Below are 17,332 nucleotides of genomic sequence, written 5' to 3' on the forward strand. Positions count from 1 at the left end.
AGCTAAGTTTTATAAAATGTGTATTTGCGACAATAGTGATGCACACTAAGATTTATTTTTTCTTTCATTTTTTAAAAAAGTTTGGCTTCCACATATAAGGGATAACATGTGATATTTGTCTTTCTGGCTCTGACTTATTTCACTCAACATGATTTTTCCAGTTGGATGCATTTTGCTGCAAATGGTAGAATTTCAGTCTTTTTATAGTTGAACAGTATTCTATTGTATATATGTACTGCATTTTCTTTATCCACTCATCTGATGATGGATACCTTGCTTGGTTCCAAAGTTTGGCTTTTGTGAACAGTGCTTATATGAACATGGTTCTGGAAGTATCTCTTTGATACATTGTGTTCAAGTCTTTTGGGTATGTAGCCAGTAGAGGGGTTGCCAGATAATACAGCAAGTCTATTTCCATTTTTTAAAGAAATACCCACACTGTTTTTCACAGTGGCTATACTACTTTAGATTCCCAACAAAAGTGTATAATTGTTTCCCCTTGACCACATACTCACCAGTATCTGTTACTCTGTGTTTTGGATTTTAGCCATTCTGACAAAGTTTAGGTGATATCTCATTGCAGCTTTGGTTTGCATTTCCTTGATGGCTAGGGATGTTGTACATTTTTTTCGTGTATTTGTTGGCCATTTGTATTTCTTCTCTTGAGAACTGCCTGTTGAAGTCCTTTGCCCATTTCTCAACTGGATTAGTTGTTTCTTTGTTGTTGAGATTTTTAAATTGCTGATATAATCAGGATATTAATCCTTTGTCAGGTAGTTGGTTACAAATGTTTTTCCCATTCTGTTGGATGTCTTTTCACTCTACCGATCATTTACTATGCTGTGCAAAAGCTTCTGAGATTTTTTTAAAGATTTATTTATGTATTTGAAAGTCAGAGTTACACAGAGAGAGAAGGAGAGGCACAGAGAGAAATCTTCCATCTGCTGGTTCACTCCCGAATTGGCTGCAACGGCCAGAGCTGTTCTGATCTGAAGCCAGGAGCCAGGAATGAGCTTCTTCTGGGTTTCCCATGTGGGTGTAGGGGCCCAAGGGCTTTGGCTATCTTCCACTGCATCCCCAGGTCATATCAGAGAGCTGGATTGGAAGTAGAGCAACCAGGACTTGAACAGGTGCACATATGGGATGATGGCACTGTAGGCGGCGGCTTTACCCAGTATGCCACAGCACCGGCCCCAAGCTTCTGATTTTGATATAGTCTCATTTGTTTAGTTTTGATTTTGTTGCCTGTACTTTGGGTATATGTCCAAAAAGTCATCCCTTATACCAATACTGTGGAGTGTTTCACTTACATTTCCTTCAAGCAACTCCATTGTCTCAGGTCTTAGATCCTTCTTGAGTTAACTTTTGTATGTTGTGAGAGGTATGAATCTAATTTTATTCTTATACATATATAAATCCAGTTTTGCCTGCACCATTTGTTGAAGAGACTATCATACTGCACCATTTGAAATGAGCACTTGTCAAACATCTGCTAGATGTGTGTACTTGGATAGATGTCTGGACTCCATTTTTCTTGATTTTTCTTATTTAGGATCACTTTGATTATTCTGGGTCATTTGTGATGCCATTTGAATGTTAAGATGCCTTTTCCTAACTCTGTAAAGAATGTCATTGGTATTTTGATAGAGATTGCTTTGAATCAGTAAATTGTTTTAGATAGCATAAACATTTTAGTGATATTCATTCTTCTGATCTATAAGCAAGAAATATCATTTCACTTTTTGTGTCTTTTTAAGATTTCTTTCACCAATGCTTGATAATTTTTGTCGTCGATATCTTTTACTTCTTTGGTTAAGTTTTTCCTATATATATATGATTTTTTGGTGGCTATGGTGAAAGGGATTTCTGTTTCTGTGAGTTCATCATTAGCATACAAAAAAGCTACTGTTTTATTTTCTTGTGTGTTTGTTTTGTAACTTGCAACTCTGCTAAATTGGTTTATCAATTGTAATAGCTTGTTTAGGTTTTTCCATGTACAACTTTATGTCATCTACAAACATGGATAATTTGACTTTCTCTTTCCCAATTTTGATGTCCTTTATTTCTTTCTACTCCTTTATTGCTGTCACCAAAACTTCCAGTGCTGTATTGAATAAGAGTGGTGAAAGTGATCATCCTTGTCTTGTTCCAGATCTGAGGGGAAATGCTTTCAGCTTTTCCCTATTCAGATTAATATTGGCTGTTGGTTTGTCATATATAACCTTTATACTTTTGAAAAATGTTCCTTCTATATCTAATTTGTTGAAGGTTTTATCATGAAGGGTGTTGAATTTTATCAATACTTTCTCTGCATTTGTTGAGATAACCATGTGGCTTTTGTTCTTCATTTTATTGATGTGATTTACGACATTTATTGTTTCATGAATGTGGAACCACCCTTGCATTTCTGGGATAAATCTCACTTGATTGTGTTGTATGATCTTTGTGATGTGGCTTTGGATCTGATTTGCGAGTATTTTGCTGAGTATTTTTGCATCTATCTTCACTAAGGATATAAGTCTGTAGTTTTCTTTTTGTGTTAACGTCTTTGCTTGAGTTCCATCCTATTCAATATTTTGGAATACTTTGAAGAGCCTTGGAATTACATTCTCTTTGAATGTTTTGTAGAATTCAGTAGTAAAACCATCAGATTCTGGATTTTTCCTTGATGGAAGACTTATGATTACTGCTTCAATACCATTGCTTGTTATGAATATTTTTAAGTTGTCTATATCCTCTTGATTTACTCTTGGTAGTTTATATTTATCCAGGAATTTATTCATTTCTTTAAGGTTTTCCAGCTTATTAGCAAACCGTTCTTCATAGTGGTTGCTTATGATCCTTTGTATTTCAGTGGTGTCAGTTATAGTGTCTTCTTTTTCATCTCTAATCTTATTTATTTGAGTACTCTCTCTTTTTCTTCATTAGTCTACCAAGAAGTTTGCCTATTTTTTATCTTTTCAAAAACAAAAATATTGTTTTGTTGATCTTTTGCATTTTTTTAGTTTCAATTTCATTTATTTCTGCTCTATTTCTTATCTCCTGCTGATATGGGGTTTGGTTTGCTCTTGTGTATCTAAGTCTTCAGGATGCATCATTAGCACTTTGAGACATTTCTTTTTCTTTTTTCTTTTTTTTCTTTTTTTTTTTTTGACAGGCAGAGTGGACAGTGAGAGAGAGAGAGACAGAGAGAAAGGTCTTCCTTTTACCATTGGTTCACCCTCCAATGGCCGCCATGGCTGGCGCGCTGCAGCCGGCACATCACACTAATCTGAAGCCAGGAGCCAGGTGCTTCTGGTCTCCCATGTGGGTGTAGGGCCCAAGCACTTGGGCCATCCTCCACTGCACTCCCGGGCCACAGCAGAGAGCTGGCCTGGAAGAGGGGCAACCGGGACAGAATCTGGCACCCTGACTGGGACTAGAACATGGTGTGCCAGCGCCGCAGGTGGAGGATTAGCCTATTGAGCTGCGGCGCCAGCCTGAGACATTTCTCTTTTTTAATGTAAGAACATAATGCTATAAACTTCCCCCTTAATACAGTTTTTGTTGTATCCCATAGGTTTTGGTATGTTGTATTTTCATTCTCATATATTTCAAGAAAGTTTTTGATTTTATTTTTTTCAATGACTAATTGATCATTTAGTATGATGTTTCTAATTTCCTAGTATTTATGAGTGTTCTATCTTCTACTTGTTGAGCATGTGCCGAAATGTACATCTCCTCCCTCTCTGATTCCCCTGCTTGTATTTAACAGGGATCACTTTTCAGTTAAATTTAAACACCTAAGAATAATTGTGTGTTAATTACAGAGTTCAACCAATGGTATTAAGTAGAACAAAAAATATATTACAAGGGATAAAGTAGTAAGTTGTTCGTTAACAGTCAGGGCAAGGGCCGATCAAGTCATCATTTCTCATAGTGTCCATTTCACTTCAACAGGTTTCCTCTTAGGTGTTCAGTTAGTTGTCACCGATCAAGGAGAACATATGATATTTGTCCCTTTGGGACTGGCTTGTTTCACTCAGCATGATATTTTCCAGATTCCTTCATTTTGTGTCAAATTACCGAATTTCATTTTTTTCTGCTGTATAGTATTATATACAGTACATATACCATAATTTCTGTATCCATTCTACTGTTGAAGGGCATTCAGGTTGATTCCAGACTTAGCTATTGTGAATTGAGCTGCAATAAACATTGAGGTGCAGGCAGCTCTTTTATTTTTCAATTTAATTTTCTTTGGGTAAATTCCAGGGAGTGGGATGGCTGGGTTGTATGGTAGGGTTATATTCAGCTTTCTGAGGAATCTCCAAACTGACTTCCACAGTGGTTTTACCAGTTTGCATTCCCACCAACAGTAGATTAGTGTGCTTATTTCCGTCACATCCTCGCCAGCATCTGTTGTTAGTAGATTTCTGTATGTGAGCCATTCTAACTGGGGTGAGGTGAAACCTCATTGTGGTTTTTTTTTTTTTTTTTTTTTTTTTTTTTTTTTTTTTTTTTTTTTTTGACAGGCAGAGTGGACAGTGAGAGAGAGAGACAGCGAGAAAGGTCTTCCTTTGCCGTTGGTTCACCCTCCACTGGCCCCCGTGGCCGGCGCGCTGCGGCCGGCGCACCGCGCTGATCCGATAGCAGGAGCCAGGAGCCAGGTGCTTTTTCCTGGTCTCCCATGGTGTGCAGGGCCCAAGCACCTGGGCCATCCTCCACTGCACTCCCTGGCCACAGCAGAAAGCTGGCCTGGAAGAGGGGACAGAATCCGGCACCCCAACCGGGACTAGAACCAGGTGTGCCGGCGCCGCTAGGCGGAGGATTAGCCTAGTGAGCCAAGGCGCCGGCCTCATTGTGGTTTTGATTTGCATTTCCCTGATGGCTAGTGATCCTGAACATTTTTTCATGTGCCTGTTGGCCTTTTGGATTTCCTCTTCCTCTTTTGAAAAATGTCTTAAGTGGGTTTTTTTTTTTTTGTTGTTGTTCTGGTGGAGTTTCTTGATCTCTTTGTATATTCTGGTTATTAATTTTGTTGGGATGGCCTTTATTACTGTTTAAATTTCTGACTTGGTTATGGGTCTGTTTAGGTTTTCTATGTCTTCTTGGTAAATTTTAGGTAGGTTGTATGTGGCCAGGAATCTATCCATTTCTGATAGATTTCCCTGTTTGCTGGCATACAATTTTTTGTAGTAATTCTGATGGCTCTTTTTATTTCTGGGGTGTCTGTAGTTACATTACCTTTTTCATCTCTGATTCTATTGATTTGTGTCTTTTCTCTCTCTCTCTCTTTTTTTTTTTTAGTTAGTTGGGCCAATGGGGTGTCTTTTTATATATTTTTTCAAAAAAAAAACAGCTCTTCATTTGGCTGATCTTTAGTAATTTTTTATTCAATACTGTTGATTTCTTCTATAATTTTAATTATATCTCTTCTCCTACTAGTTTTGGGTCTGCTTTTCTGCAGTTTTTCTAGATCCTTGAGATGCACTGATAGCTCATTTGTTTGATGCCTTTTCGATTTCTTGATGTAGGCACCTATTGATATAAACTTCCCTCTTAACACTGCTTTTGCTGTTATCACATAAGTTTTGATATGTTATGTTGTTATCCTCATTTACTTCCAGAAAGTTTTTGATTTCTCTTTTGATATCTTCAATGACCCAGTGTTCATTCAGGAGCATGTTGTTCAGTCTCCATGTGCTTGCATATGCCCTAGGGATTCCTGAGTTGCTAATTTCCAGCTTCATTCCACTGTGGTCTGAGAAGCTGCATGGTATGATTTCAATTCTTTTGAATTTGCTGAGACTTTCTTTATGGCCTAGTATGTGGTCAATCCTAGAGTAGGTTCCATGCACTGTTGAGAAGAATGTGTATTCTTCAAGTGTAGGATGAAAAGTTCTGTAGATATCTGTTGGATCCATTTAGACTATAGTGTCGATTAAATCTGCTGTTTCCTTGTTGATCTTTTGTCTGGTTGATCTGTTTATTTTTGAAAGTGGAGTTATGAAGTCCCCCAATACTATTGTATTGGAGTCTAAGTCTCCCTTTAAGTCTCTTTAAGTGGCCTGTAATTAGGTGCATAAACGTTTATAATCTTCCTGTTGAATTGATCCCTTAATCATTATATAGTGCCCCTCTTTGTCTCTTTTAACAGTTTTAGTATTATAGTTTATTTTGGCTGATATTAAGATGGCTATGCCAGCTCTTTTTTGGTTTCTGTGGCATGGAATACCATTTTCTAATCTTTCACTTTCAGTCTGCATACATCTTTGTTGGGAAGATGTGTTTCTTGTAAGCAGCAAATAGATGTTTATTTTTTTCAACCCATTCAGTCAGTCTGTGTCTTTTAATTGGAGAGTTGAGGCAATTTACATTTGATGTGACTATTGATAAGTAGTGACTTTGCCCTGCCATTTTCCAAAGATATTTCTAATATAAGTTTTGAACTTCCTGTGATCTTTTACTGTGAGGTTTTCCTCCTTTACCTTCTTTCATATTAATGGTCATATTTCTGTGTTTCTGTGTGTAACACATCTTTAAGCATCTTTTTCAGGGCTGGATGAGTGGTGACAAATTCTTTCAATTTCTGTTTGCTATGAAAGGTCTTTATTTCACCCTCATTCACAAATGAGAGCTTTGCAGGATTTAATATTCTGGGATAGCAGTTTTTTCTATTAGTATTTGGGCTATATCTCGCCATTCCCTCCTAGCCTGTAGAGTTTCTGATGAAAAGTCTGCTGTGAGACTGATTGGAGATCCTCTGAGAGTAATCTGACATTTCTCTCTTGCACATTTTAGAATCTTTTCTTTATGTTTCACTGTGGTGAGTTTGATTACAACGTGTCGTGGTGAGGATCTTTTTTGGTCATGTTTATTAGGTGTTCTATATGCTTCCTGTACTTGGATGTCTCTTTCCTTCTCAATACATGGGAAGTTTTTTGCTAGTATCTCACTAAAAAGGCCTTCTAATCCTTTCTCTCTCTCCATGCCTTCAGGAACTCCTAGAACCCAAATGTTGGGTTTTTAATAGTATCCTGTAGATTCTCAACAGTATTTTTTAGATTTCTAATTTCCTCTTCTTTTCTTTGGTTTGACTGTATACTTTCCTGTGCTCTGTTTTCTAAGTCCGATATTCTCTCTTCTGCCTCACTGCTTTTGTTTTTAAAGTTATCAAATGTGTTTTTCATTTGTTCTATTGAATTCTTCATTTCATTTTGGTTTCTGTTCAATATCTCAATTTCATGTTCTACTAAATTCCTCATTTCATTTTGATTCCTCCTTAAGATTTCATTTTCACGAGAGTGATTTTCTGTCTTGTCCTGTATGGATTTCTGTAGTTCATGCATTTGTTTTGATAACTTCTAAATGTTCTTTTCATAAATTTTTTGAATTCCGTATCTTGCATTTCTTCTATCTCATCATCTTCATAATCTTGTATTGGAGTGTCATGTCCATTTGGGAGCATCATCGTGTCTTCCTCGTTCTGGTTTACTCAGTTTTCCATTTGTTGTTTGGCATTGTGGAGATATTCTTTGGTTTCTTCTTTTCTTTTTCTTGCTGCAATGGCTTTTCTCATTATACTATGACTCTAGATTAAGTGTACTGTCTGCTTTTTTTGAATATCTAGAGGCTTATGATGGGTATGGCCAGAGAGCTCTATTCAGTTCTTCAGGGTTAATGGTGTGCCAAAGGTGATACACCCAAGTTTGGTATGGTAAATCTTCTCTTCCTCTTTTTTTTTTTTTTTTTTTTTTTTTTTTTCAGAAGGGAAGTAATTCCGCTCAGCTGAGCTCTTCTACTTGATGGCAATCAGTGCCTGAGCACTAATCCCAGTGTGTATAATATTCTCCTGCTCTGTCCCAAAGACCCCACAAAGGAACTGTGCAGTCCTCAATATAAGCTCAGATTCCCCTGCAATGTCTCTCACTGGGTTGTCAAGGGTACCAAGTTTGTGGCGTCTCACACGGAGACTACTCACATCTCAGCCACACTGTGAGTTCTCCCACACCCCCTTAATTTTTTTTAAATCACAGTTCTGGTTCATAAGCTCCATACGGTCACTAGGTCTTAGTCTCCTATTATTACTCAAGTTTTTCTGTTTGGCTGAGGGCAGATGCAGCTCTGAGCTGTCGCAGCTGTTATGCATGTCCAAAATAGCGTCTGCTCTGTTGTCACGCATGCCTTTGTAAGGTGTATGGAGAGAGAGAATCATGCCCGTACCATCCCTTTTGTTTTTCTCTCTCCTCTAGTTAGGCTGGTGTACTTTCCTCCACGGGGCTTCAAGCCTCAATCCTTCTAGGCTGTTCCTGCCACTTTTCCACCAATGTCTTGGGTTACTGCAGTTTCACCTCACCTCTGTTTCCAGTGTTGGTGTGGAGGAGAAAAGTCTCGGCAGCTGGGCTCCTGAGTCATGGGAACCCATGTCCTCCTCGTAGATCCACTGTGTCCCTCTAATTCTGGAAGAGTTCCCTTTGCAGTTTTTTCCCTTACTCTTCCCTGAGACTTCACTATATCCACTTTTATTAAACTGTCTTTCCCTGGACTAACAGTGAGTTCCCTCCCTATTATGCCATCTTGGAGCCACTCCAAAAATAAGAATTATGACATATCATTATTGCTTTTCAGCCTTTTGGCTAAGATCAAGTGATAAGCTGTCATTTTTTTGATTGTATCATGATTTTACCTGCTCTGTTACTGAATGTGGTGGTGACATGTGTTTCATGTTTACTTCTAATGAAATACACCCTTCAGGATTTCTTGTAAAACTGGTCTGGCTGTGGTGTTCTACATTTTTGCTTATTTGGAAAATACTATATTCCCCTCATTTTCAAAGGACAGCTTTGTTGGATATAATATACTTGTTTGGATGTTTTTCATTTAAGTCCTTGAATATAACATTCCGTTCTCTTCTGGCCTGTAGAGTTTCCACTGTGAAATTTGATTTTAATCTAATTGGTTTTCCTTTATATTTGACAATGCTTTTCTCTGTCTTTAGGATTCTTTTCTTATCTTTAGCTCCTGACAACTTGACAATAATGTGCCTTGGAGAAGACTTTTTCTGGTTGAGTCTGGTGTTATTTGAGCTTCTCAAATCTGGATGTCCATGTCTCTTTTGAGATCTGGGAATTTTTCAACTATTATTTCATTTAGCAGGTCCTCAATGCATTTTCCTTTACTTCTCCTTCAGAAATATCTATAATACAAATATTTGGTCATTTAATGGTATTCCATATTTCACATAAACTATTAATCCTTTATCATTTGCCATAGTTTGCAAATATTTTCTCCCATTCTGTCAGTTGCCTCTTCACAATACTAATGTGTTTACTTTGCATTGCAGATGCTTCTTAGTTTGATGTAATCCCATTTACCTGTTTTTGTTTTGGTTGCCTGTGCTTCTGGGGTCTTATCTAAGAAGTCTTTGTCTATGTCAATGTCTTGCATAGTTTCTCTGATATTTTCTCTTGTAATTTGATGGTATCAGGTTATAGATTTAGATCTTTGATCCATTTCAAGTTCATTTTTGTATAAGATGTAAGGTAGGGGTCTTGTTCATACTTCTGCATGTGAAGATCCAGTTTTCCCAATACCATTTGTTGAAGAGACTGTCCTGTCTCCAGGGATTGATTTTAGCTCCTTTGTCAAAGTTTAGCTGGTTGTAGATGTGTGGATTACTTTCTGGGGTTTCACATATGTTCCATTGGTCTACATGTTTATGTTTGTGCCAGTACCAGGCTGTTTTTGTTATAACTACCCTGTAACATATCTTGAATTCTGGTGTAATCATTCCTCCAGCTTTATTTTTATTATGTAGGGTTGCTTTCACTATTAAAGGTCTCATGTGTTTCCATATGAATTTTAGAGTCATTTTTCTGGATCTTAGAAGAATGTCATTGGTATTTTCATTTGGATTGCATTGATTGTGTAAGTTGCTTTGTGTAATATGGATATTTTGATGCTATCAATTCTTCCAATTCATGAGCATCAAAGGATTTTCTATTTTTTGTGTCTTTGTCTATTACTTTCTTTAATTTTTTGTAGTTTTCAATATAGAGAACTTTCACATCCTTAGCTAAATTTATTCCAAGGTATTTAAATTTTTTATTGATGTTGTAAATGGTAATAATCTTACTAGTTCCTTCTCAGCTATTGCATTGTCTGTGTATATAAAGGCTATTGATTTTTGTGTGTTGATTTTATTTCTTACTTCTATACCAACCTCTCTAGTCACTTTGTGGAGTCTTTTAGTTACCTTATATATGGAATCATGTAATCTGCAAACAGAGATAATTTGAATTCCTCCTTTCCAATTTGTCTGCCTTTTTTCTTGTTTAATGGCCTTGGCTAAAACTTTAGAACTGTATTGAATAGCTGTGGTGAGAATGGGCATCCTTGTATGCTTCTGGATGTTAGTGGAAATGCTTCCATCTTTTCCCCATTCTGTATGATGCCTGCTGTAATTTTGTCATATATTACCTTGATTGTGTTGAGAATTATTCCTTCAATGTGCCCAATTTGCTTATATCTTTTTTTTGTTCATGACAGAATGCTATATTTTTTCCCATCTTTTCCCTGCACCTATTGAGACAATCATATTGTTTTTATTCTTCAATTCATTAATGTCATGTGTAAACTCCCAAGCTTATGTTGATTCTCTTTCCTGACTTTAAATTTCTCCATCCAGGATTCTATGCTTCATGATTTCCCAGAACGCTCTTCTAGATATATCTGAAGATTGAATCTCCCTTCAGATTAATATTTCCCTTTCAATTTTCCTCAGTTTCTTGTGTCCACTACTCTGATGAGAAACTTGCTGATCTTCACCCTAAGCTTGGCTAGGAATCATACATCTCACCTTGCCCTCTTTTAGCTGCTTCAATGCATTAATTTCCAAATCCTTTCCACAATTCTTCCACTTCTCAAAATTTTTACTTCATAATAATCTGCTCTGCCCCTTTTGTAGTTTAAATATTCTCCATCTGGGAAGGTTTATATTGACTTCCCGTCTCCCTAATTTCCAGTCCCTCTCCACTCAATTATATTCTTTTTGAAGTATACTGGTTTTGCTGAATGTTAGATGTGAGACAAGAGAAATCTAAGGGCTAGAAAAGACAGGGAAGATGTTTTTTTGTGAGTCTTAAATTGAGACAAAATAAACTGCAAGAGAAGTGTTTTGTAGGCAAGATATAGAGGTCAGTTTTGGACTTTTTATGTTCAAAATGCCAATCTGGAATCCACTTATAGATGTCACTTAAACAGTTGGGAATGAGCCCAGTAAGAGATCTGGGCCAGAGTTATAATGTTATACTTATTAGCAATATAGGTGCATATTTAAACCCAAAAGACTGAATGGGATCATTATGGAAGTGAGTATAGACATAAAAAGTAAGAGGTCAAAGAAAGAACTCGGGTTTTTATGTCAGAATGCTTGCTGCACACTAAGTGTATCATGATTTCCCCCATTTTCTCTCCATGTATATTTTTTCTGTCTTTCTGGATTTTTTCCCCCAGATTTTTTGTCTTATGAAGTCTTGCTCATCCTCTTGGAACTTTCCAGAAACTTTCAGCTTGACCTAGTACAAATACTTACCATACTGCTTTGGAATTGACTATTTATATGTTTATCCCATGTCTGAATCTTTAAGATGGAGACTAATTTGCATTCCCAGGGCCTGACATGTGAAAGTCATTTATTAATACCAGCTGCACAAATGAATGCACACATTAATGCATGTACTCCTACTACTTTCATAAAAACACCTTTAAAAATAAGAACATTGGTTTTGCATCTATAAAAATCCAGTGTCTTATTATCTATTTGAAAAAATACGATCTTGTATGACTATAGAAAGAGACCTATATTTATGATAGGAAAATGTTAGCTAAAATTTGCCTCTCAATTTACCATTCAATTAACCATCTGCAACTAGTTAAACATCTCTAAGCCCTATTCTAGTTTCCTTTACAACATGAATTCACGTTTTCCATGGTTTTATCAAGTACTGCACATGAAAGCACTTTGTAAACTGTGAAACACTATAAATGGAAGATCCTATTATTGTTTGCCTTTCTTGGAAGACATACAGCAAGAAGCTGCCTTTGCTCCAGGTGTTGTGAAGATAAGGTGTACTTAGGATCAGAGTGTGCTCTGTTTCAACATGCCACTTAGAGCTGATGCAGTGGATGGCAATTGAGTTTCTATTATGGCAAATCCCCTTTCATTTCAAGAACTGTAATGCTCTGCCTGGCTGCTATTACATTTTATATGTTGTCAGTTACAGGTTCCAGAGTAAAGTATCACAGTGATGTCAGATGTAGATTAAAAGAAGGTAGTACTGGCTCTGAATGAAAGAAACGGTGATACTCACCAGGTGGATGTCTGAGTTGGAACATGTTTTCATCCCTTGTGACTGAACAGCTTACATTATGAGGTGGTAAGTTGGCATTCATTATGAATCCCTCATTGGAAATCAGAACCCAAGAACTCTCTAGAGTTGGGGTGAAATTAGGGTACTGGCTTCTCTTTCATATTTACAACTCAAAAGGATTGTCATTTAATTCTCTCTCTATATCTGGTCTGCTAATACCCAGATTGGACAACTGCCTTCAACAATGAAAGTCACCTTGGCTTCCAACTCTTTTTAAGATCAATTCTCTCTTCAAATGGCTTCAGCAAAGAGTCTTTGCATCTGTTGCTCTTTGTTAGTTCCATAGAGAAGGATGATTTTTCTGTTGTCCATGCTTTTGTGGTTCTGATGGAAGGGAAGATCTTCCTTAATATTCCATTGGATAATTGGAAATATTAAGTGTGTTCTTAATAGTTCTTTATTCTCACTCTAATTACAAATCAAGTTAGGAGTTTTTTTGGAATTTTCTGAATTAATGATGACCAACTGTTTTTGATTTGTTGTATGTCCTGGCTCAATTGAATTCATTGCTGGAGAGAATTTAGGAATGTGAAGCAGGATATGAAAAGTGCATCTGATTCAATTAGTGATTCTTATGTGTGATTCTCACAATAATGTAGAAGCTGTGGGCAAGATTCTTGTTTGGGGGACTTGAGCATAAAATATTCCACAACCATGGTGTGGCTTCTTATCCAAGTTAATCATTTTTAATCTGCATATTTTCATTTATAAGGGGAAAATGTTGGATTAATCATTAAATCTATCATTGATTCTAGAAAATTTACTCAAATACATGTTCCCTTCATGACATTTCCGTGATACTTATTGAAAGGAATAATCAAGTAAATACTAATAGAACTGGATAGATATATCTAAGATGTACCACATGACTTTCTAGAAAAATCTTATTCCAGGATTTTAGATTAAACCCCTCTCTAGGTAAAAATTTCTGTAATTTATTTTTTTTCCATTTTTCTTGATGTATTCTTAGTCCTAGAGGAAATATATTTTGGTATTCTATTTTTTGAAAATAAAATAATATGTAAAGAGTTTGATTAAAATTACTTTATTAATACTAACAATAACTTATTTTTATGTTAGCTCCAGAATTTTTGAAATGCGTTCTATTTGTCTTCTATGACTGTTAAACTAAAACTGACATTCAAATCTATTAACATTTCAATGAAATATTAGCATACATTTTGCCTCAGGTAATATGTAGCAAAGCTAATAACTATTTCCTTCTTAAAGTTTCACAATCCCAAAGGTCTCTATTAACATTTTCTGTCCTTAATGTGATATTTAATCAAATAATACTTTTTAAGTTGGTTTTCAATCTAATATTTGTTTTATTTCTGAAGTGCTTTAGGCTGTAAGGGCATATTGCTATCTCTTTTTCTCTCTCTCTTTCTCTCTCTCAATGTGTACTTGATTTTAATATATACAGTAATAACCATAGTTTTCATTTAATAATATGATCATAATAATGATTTCCAGACACTGTTCTCAATGCCTTACATTTATTAAGGCACTTAATTTTTAGCACTCTTTGTGTCCAATATCAAAAGAGGGTATTGAGCTACAGAGTGAAAGAGAGAACTTAATGTTGTCCAGATTTCAAATGGTAAATGACTAAACTATGATTTGAACCCAGACAGGTTGGCTCCCCAGTCAGTGATCATGGGACACTGATGTCATTTGTTTTCCAAACTGGCATACGTTTGAGAGTCATGGGTGGCAATATGCTTTTATCTGTTACTACAGTATGATTATAGTCTCACAGTAAAGCAACACATTTAAAATGCACTGTACTTATGAAATGTGCTTTTTCTTTGGGTATGGCTGTAATTGGATTAACCACTAAAAGATGAGTGATGCTTGACCATGGATAGTGAAATAGAGACAGACACAGGAATTTGGAGAACACGCTGACAAGGATAAAACATTTTCTACTAGATTTGCATGTTGAATCAATTTTTAATAATAAGAATACATTAAAATTACATGAGGCATTTTGTAAAATTATGAAGATATTATTAACAGTCAGTAAATTATATAAGTAAAACATTACAGTGAAGAAAAATAAGTAATTTCCTTTCTGAGCATAATTTTGGATATATGTGCTGATAACTTATTAATACCTGGAGAGATTTGATGACAAATATGACCAAATCACTGATTGCTATTTTAAGAGCACGGAGACATAAAAATGATTCTGCCTCTATGGCTTCACACATTTGTTGGAATAAAGCTTTTTGGCCAATGTGATGTGTTATATGGCAATGAGGAAGAAGTTAAGTTAATGGCATTGGCTAAAATATGGTGATGGAAGAGGCAAAATATGATGTACGTGTTGTAGTATTTTTCACATGCATGTAGCTCACTGGGGGCCTTCACCTCCTCAGTGGGTGTCACATGCTGATTACCAATGATAACATCTGACAAGTATGTTCACACACACACACACACAAAACCACTTCCTATTTCAGAGGAAGATTCATTTGGGGGAAATCCAAGTTAGAAGGTCTTACCTGATTTCCTTAACTTCTGTGACAAAAATATTTTTAAGAGGATAATAAGATGTTACTAAATAAACTGAGGTAGAAGTGAGATGGCATACTGTGTGACAAAGGTTATATCCATTCCAGACAGTCGAGGTGTAAGTCTTGGAGCCCAGAATGACATTCTTCCTTTACAATGCAATTGAAACCTCACCTGTTCATACCATGCTTTTCAGTTATGACAGACACCCCTCTGGGGACTGTGCACGTGGACTGGTTATTGCTCAGATATAGGCAGTAAAAGCTATCCAGTGCTGGCTGTAGTTAGAGCCCTGGATATGACAGTGATGATGGGTAAAGCTATGAATGTAGATACAATTCTGATGTGCATGCCTATATATTCCCAAAGATGTTGTTCACCTTGCTGATAAATTTTTGATGTTCAATGATTTATGTGTCCTCACAATTTTCTTTTCCTCTTCTGGATAGTTGCTGTCAATATGAAATCTCTGCTAACTCTTTAGTCACTGAGGAAGAGTCTAACAATTTGATGCAATCAATATTTCAGTATTTCCTCTTAAATTGTCAAATTGTAGCATTCTAGCCTCTCTGTGTATACATTGTAGTTTTTGTATGGCAGCTCCTAAATAAATTCATTCATAGTCACCTAATAGGGTATGTTTCTGTTTGCATTTGTCAAAAAATTTATGACTCTTTTTACAATTTATCAGCTAGGCCACATTTAAGAGTTGTAATAATCCAGATGAAATGACCTACCTAGAATTCTGGACAAACATGTCTTCATAAATGTGTTTACCAATTTCTATAACTTGACTCATCCCTGTTTATTGACAATCTGTTAAACTCTGGGTGTGTTTTTTATTAGGTCTATTATAAAATATATATAGAAGCTTGCCTAATAATCCAGAAAGTCTGTTTTTGCCTCTTTTGTTGCTTATGCAAAAAATGTTCACTTTTGAAATGCAATTTGTGTTTCTGAGTGAAGATAGGAAATTGTTTGGATGAATAGGCCTAGATATTTGAAAAAAATTAAAGGAAACCAATAGATTCTGCAAGTGAATGAGGGAAATTATATGTCAAAAGCGAAATGAAGATTTTCATAAGTTTTTTAAAAAATTCAAGATCTGCTTTGCACAGTAGCAGTGCCATAGCCAATGAGGTTTATCTGAGGTGTGATCATTGCTAATTGAAAACTCTCCCCCAAATATCAAGATCTAATAAATAAATTTCATAGGAAAAGCTACTTGGTAACCAAAAGTTTGTGGCTGTCTGATGCAAATACTGTGGTAGTTATATTTTCTTGTTTTTAATTTTTAGCATTTGGGTTGCTATCTTATTATTTCTTTAGAAATATAGATTCTGGGCCACAAATTCATAGTAATTATTTTAAGTGTAAATTTGAAAACTAAAAGGGTACAAAGTCTATATGTAAAGACATCAAGAGCCTGAGGGCTCCTCTTCTGGTGTAGGTCAGAGGTTGCCCCTGATTCCTTGTTCACCATTACATCTCCAGAACACTGTCCAGCACCCATGGATTCAATACATATTTATGAAATAAGTTCATGTACAAATGCATTTTCGTTACAATGATGCAAATTTAATGTTTTCAATATTTAATACTATTTTGTAAAAATTCATTCTAGCCTCACAATAACCTAATGAATTTTATTGACCTTAATATCTCATTTTGAAAGGTGGGAAGTGCATCTTAGTTAGTTTGTAAGATATAAAAATGGCTGGAATCTCAACTTTTGATTTCTGGGTCTATATTTCACTGTCTAATTAATTTCTATGGAATTCTAGGATACTGTTTTAATGTATTTCAAAGAAAAGTCAAATATTAATTCTTTTTGGTGATTCCCTCCATTATAATTTGAAAGAATTGTGGATTTTTATCTTCAGTTCGCTGCACAAAGTCCAATATTCACTAAATAAATAAAATGAGAGAATAGTTTGAATGAATTGATTGTAAAATGTAATGACGTAGTATAGAGTCCTTACAAAACAGTTATTATATGCATAAGTTGAATAATTTGTGAATGTCAAAATATTAATTTGATAGTTAGAAAAGAGTATTCAATAAGAGATACAGGGAAAACTGAATATCCACAAGCAAAAGAATGAAGCTAGACATCTTTCTACTCAAAATATTAATTCTAAATGGACCATAAACCTAAATACAAAGACTACAGCGATAATGGCCATAAATCTTCATGACCTTGAGTGAAGACTTCTTAATTACAATTAAGAAAAAAGTGACAAGGAAAAAATAGATATATTTGACATTATCAAAAAAATTCTTTGGTGAAATTTTCAGTATACAAAATTGAGATAATTCACAGAAGAGGAGAAAGTTCGCATGGTATCCTTATGAAGGACTTAGTGAACCCTTGGAAAAACTATACCTTTAACATGGAT

The 17,332-nt window shown here is 35.6% G+C and overlaps 1 long non-coding RNA gene and 1 pseudogene across 1 annotated transcript in view; both read left to right on the top strand.

Moving 5' to 3' along the window:
- Positions 1-12,340: 12,340 nt before the first annotated feature.
- LOC127482993 (uncharacterized) overlaps positions 12,341-17,332 on the top strand; it is a 67,799-nt gene continuing 62,807 nt past the window's right edge. The window contains exon 1 of the long non-coding RNA XR_007908988.2: positions 12,341-12,419. This is a non-coding gene — a long non-coding RNA (uncharacterized lncRNA). The remainder of the gene's footprint in view (positions 12,420-17,332) is intronic.
- LOC127483029 (U4 spliceosomal RNA) lies at positions 16,040-16,246 on the top strand (annotated as a pseudogene).

Source organism: Oryctolagus cuniculus, chromosome 4, assembly GCF_964237555.1.
Source record: "Oryctolagus cuniculus chromosome 4, mOryCun1.1, whole genome shotgun sequence".
NCBI classification, from domain to species: Eukaryota; Metazoa; Chordata; class Mammalia; order Lagomorpha; family Leporidae; genus Oryctolagus; species Oryctolagus cuniculus.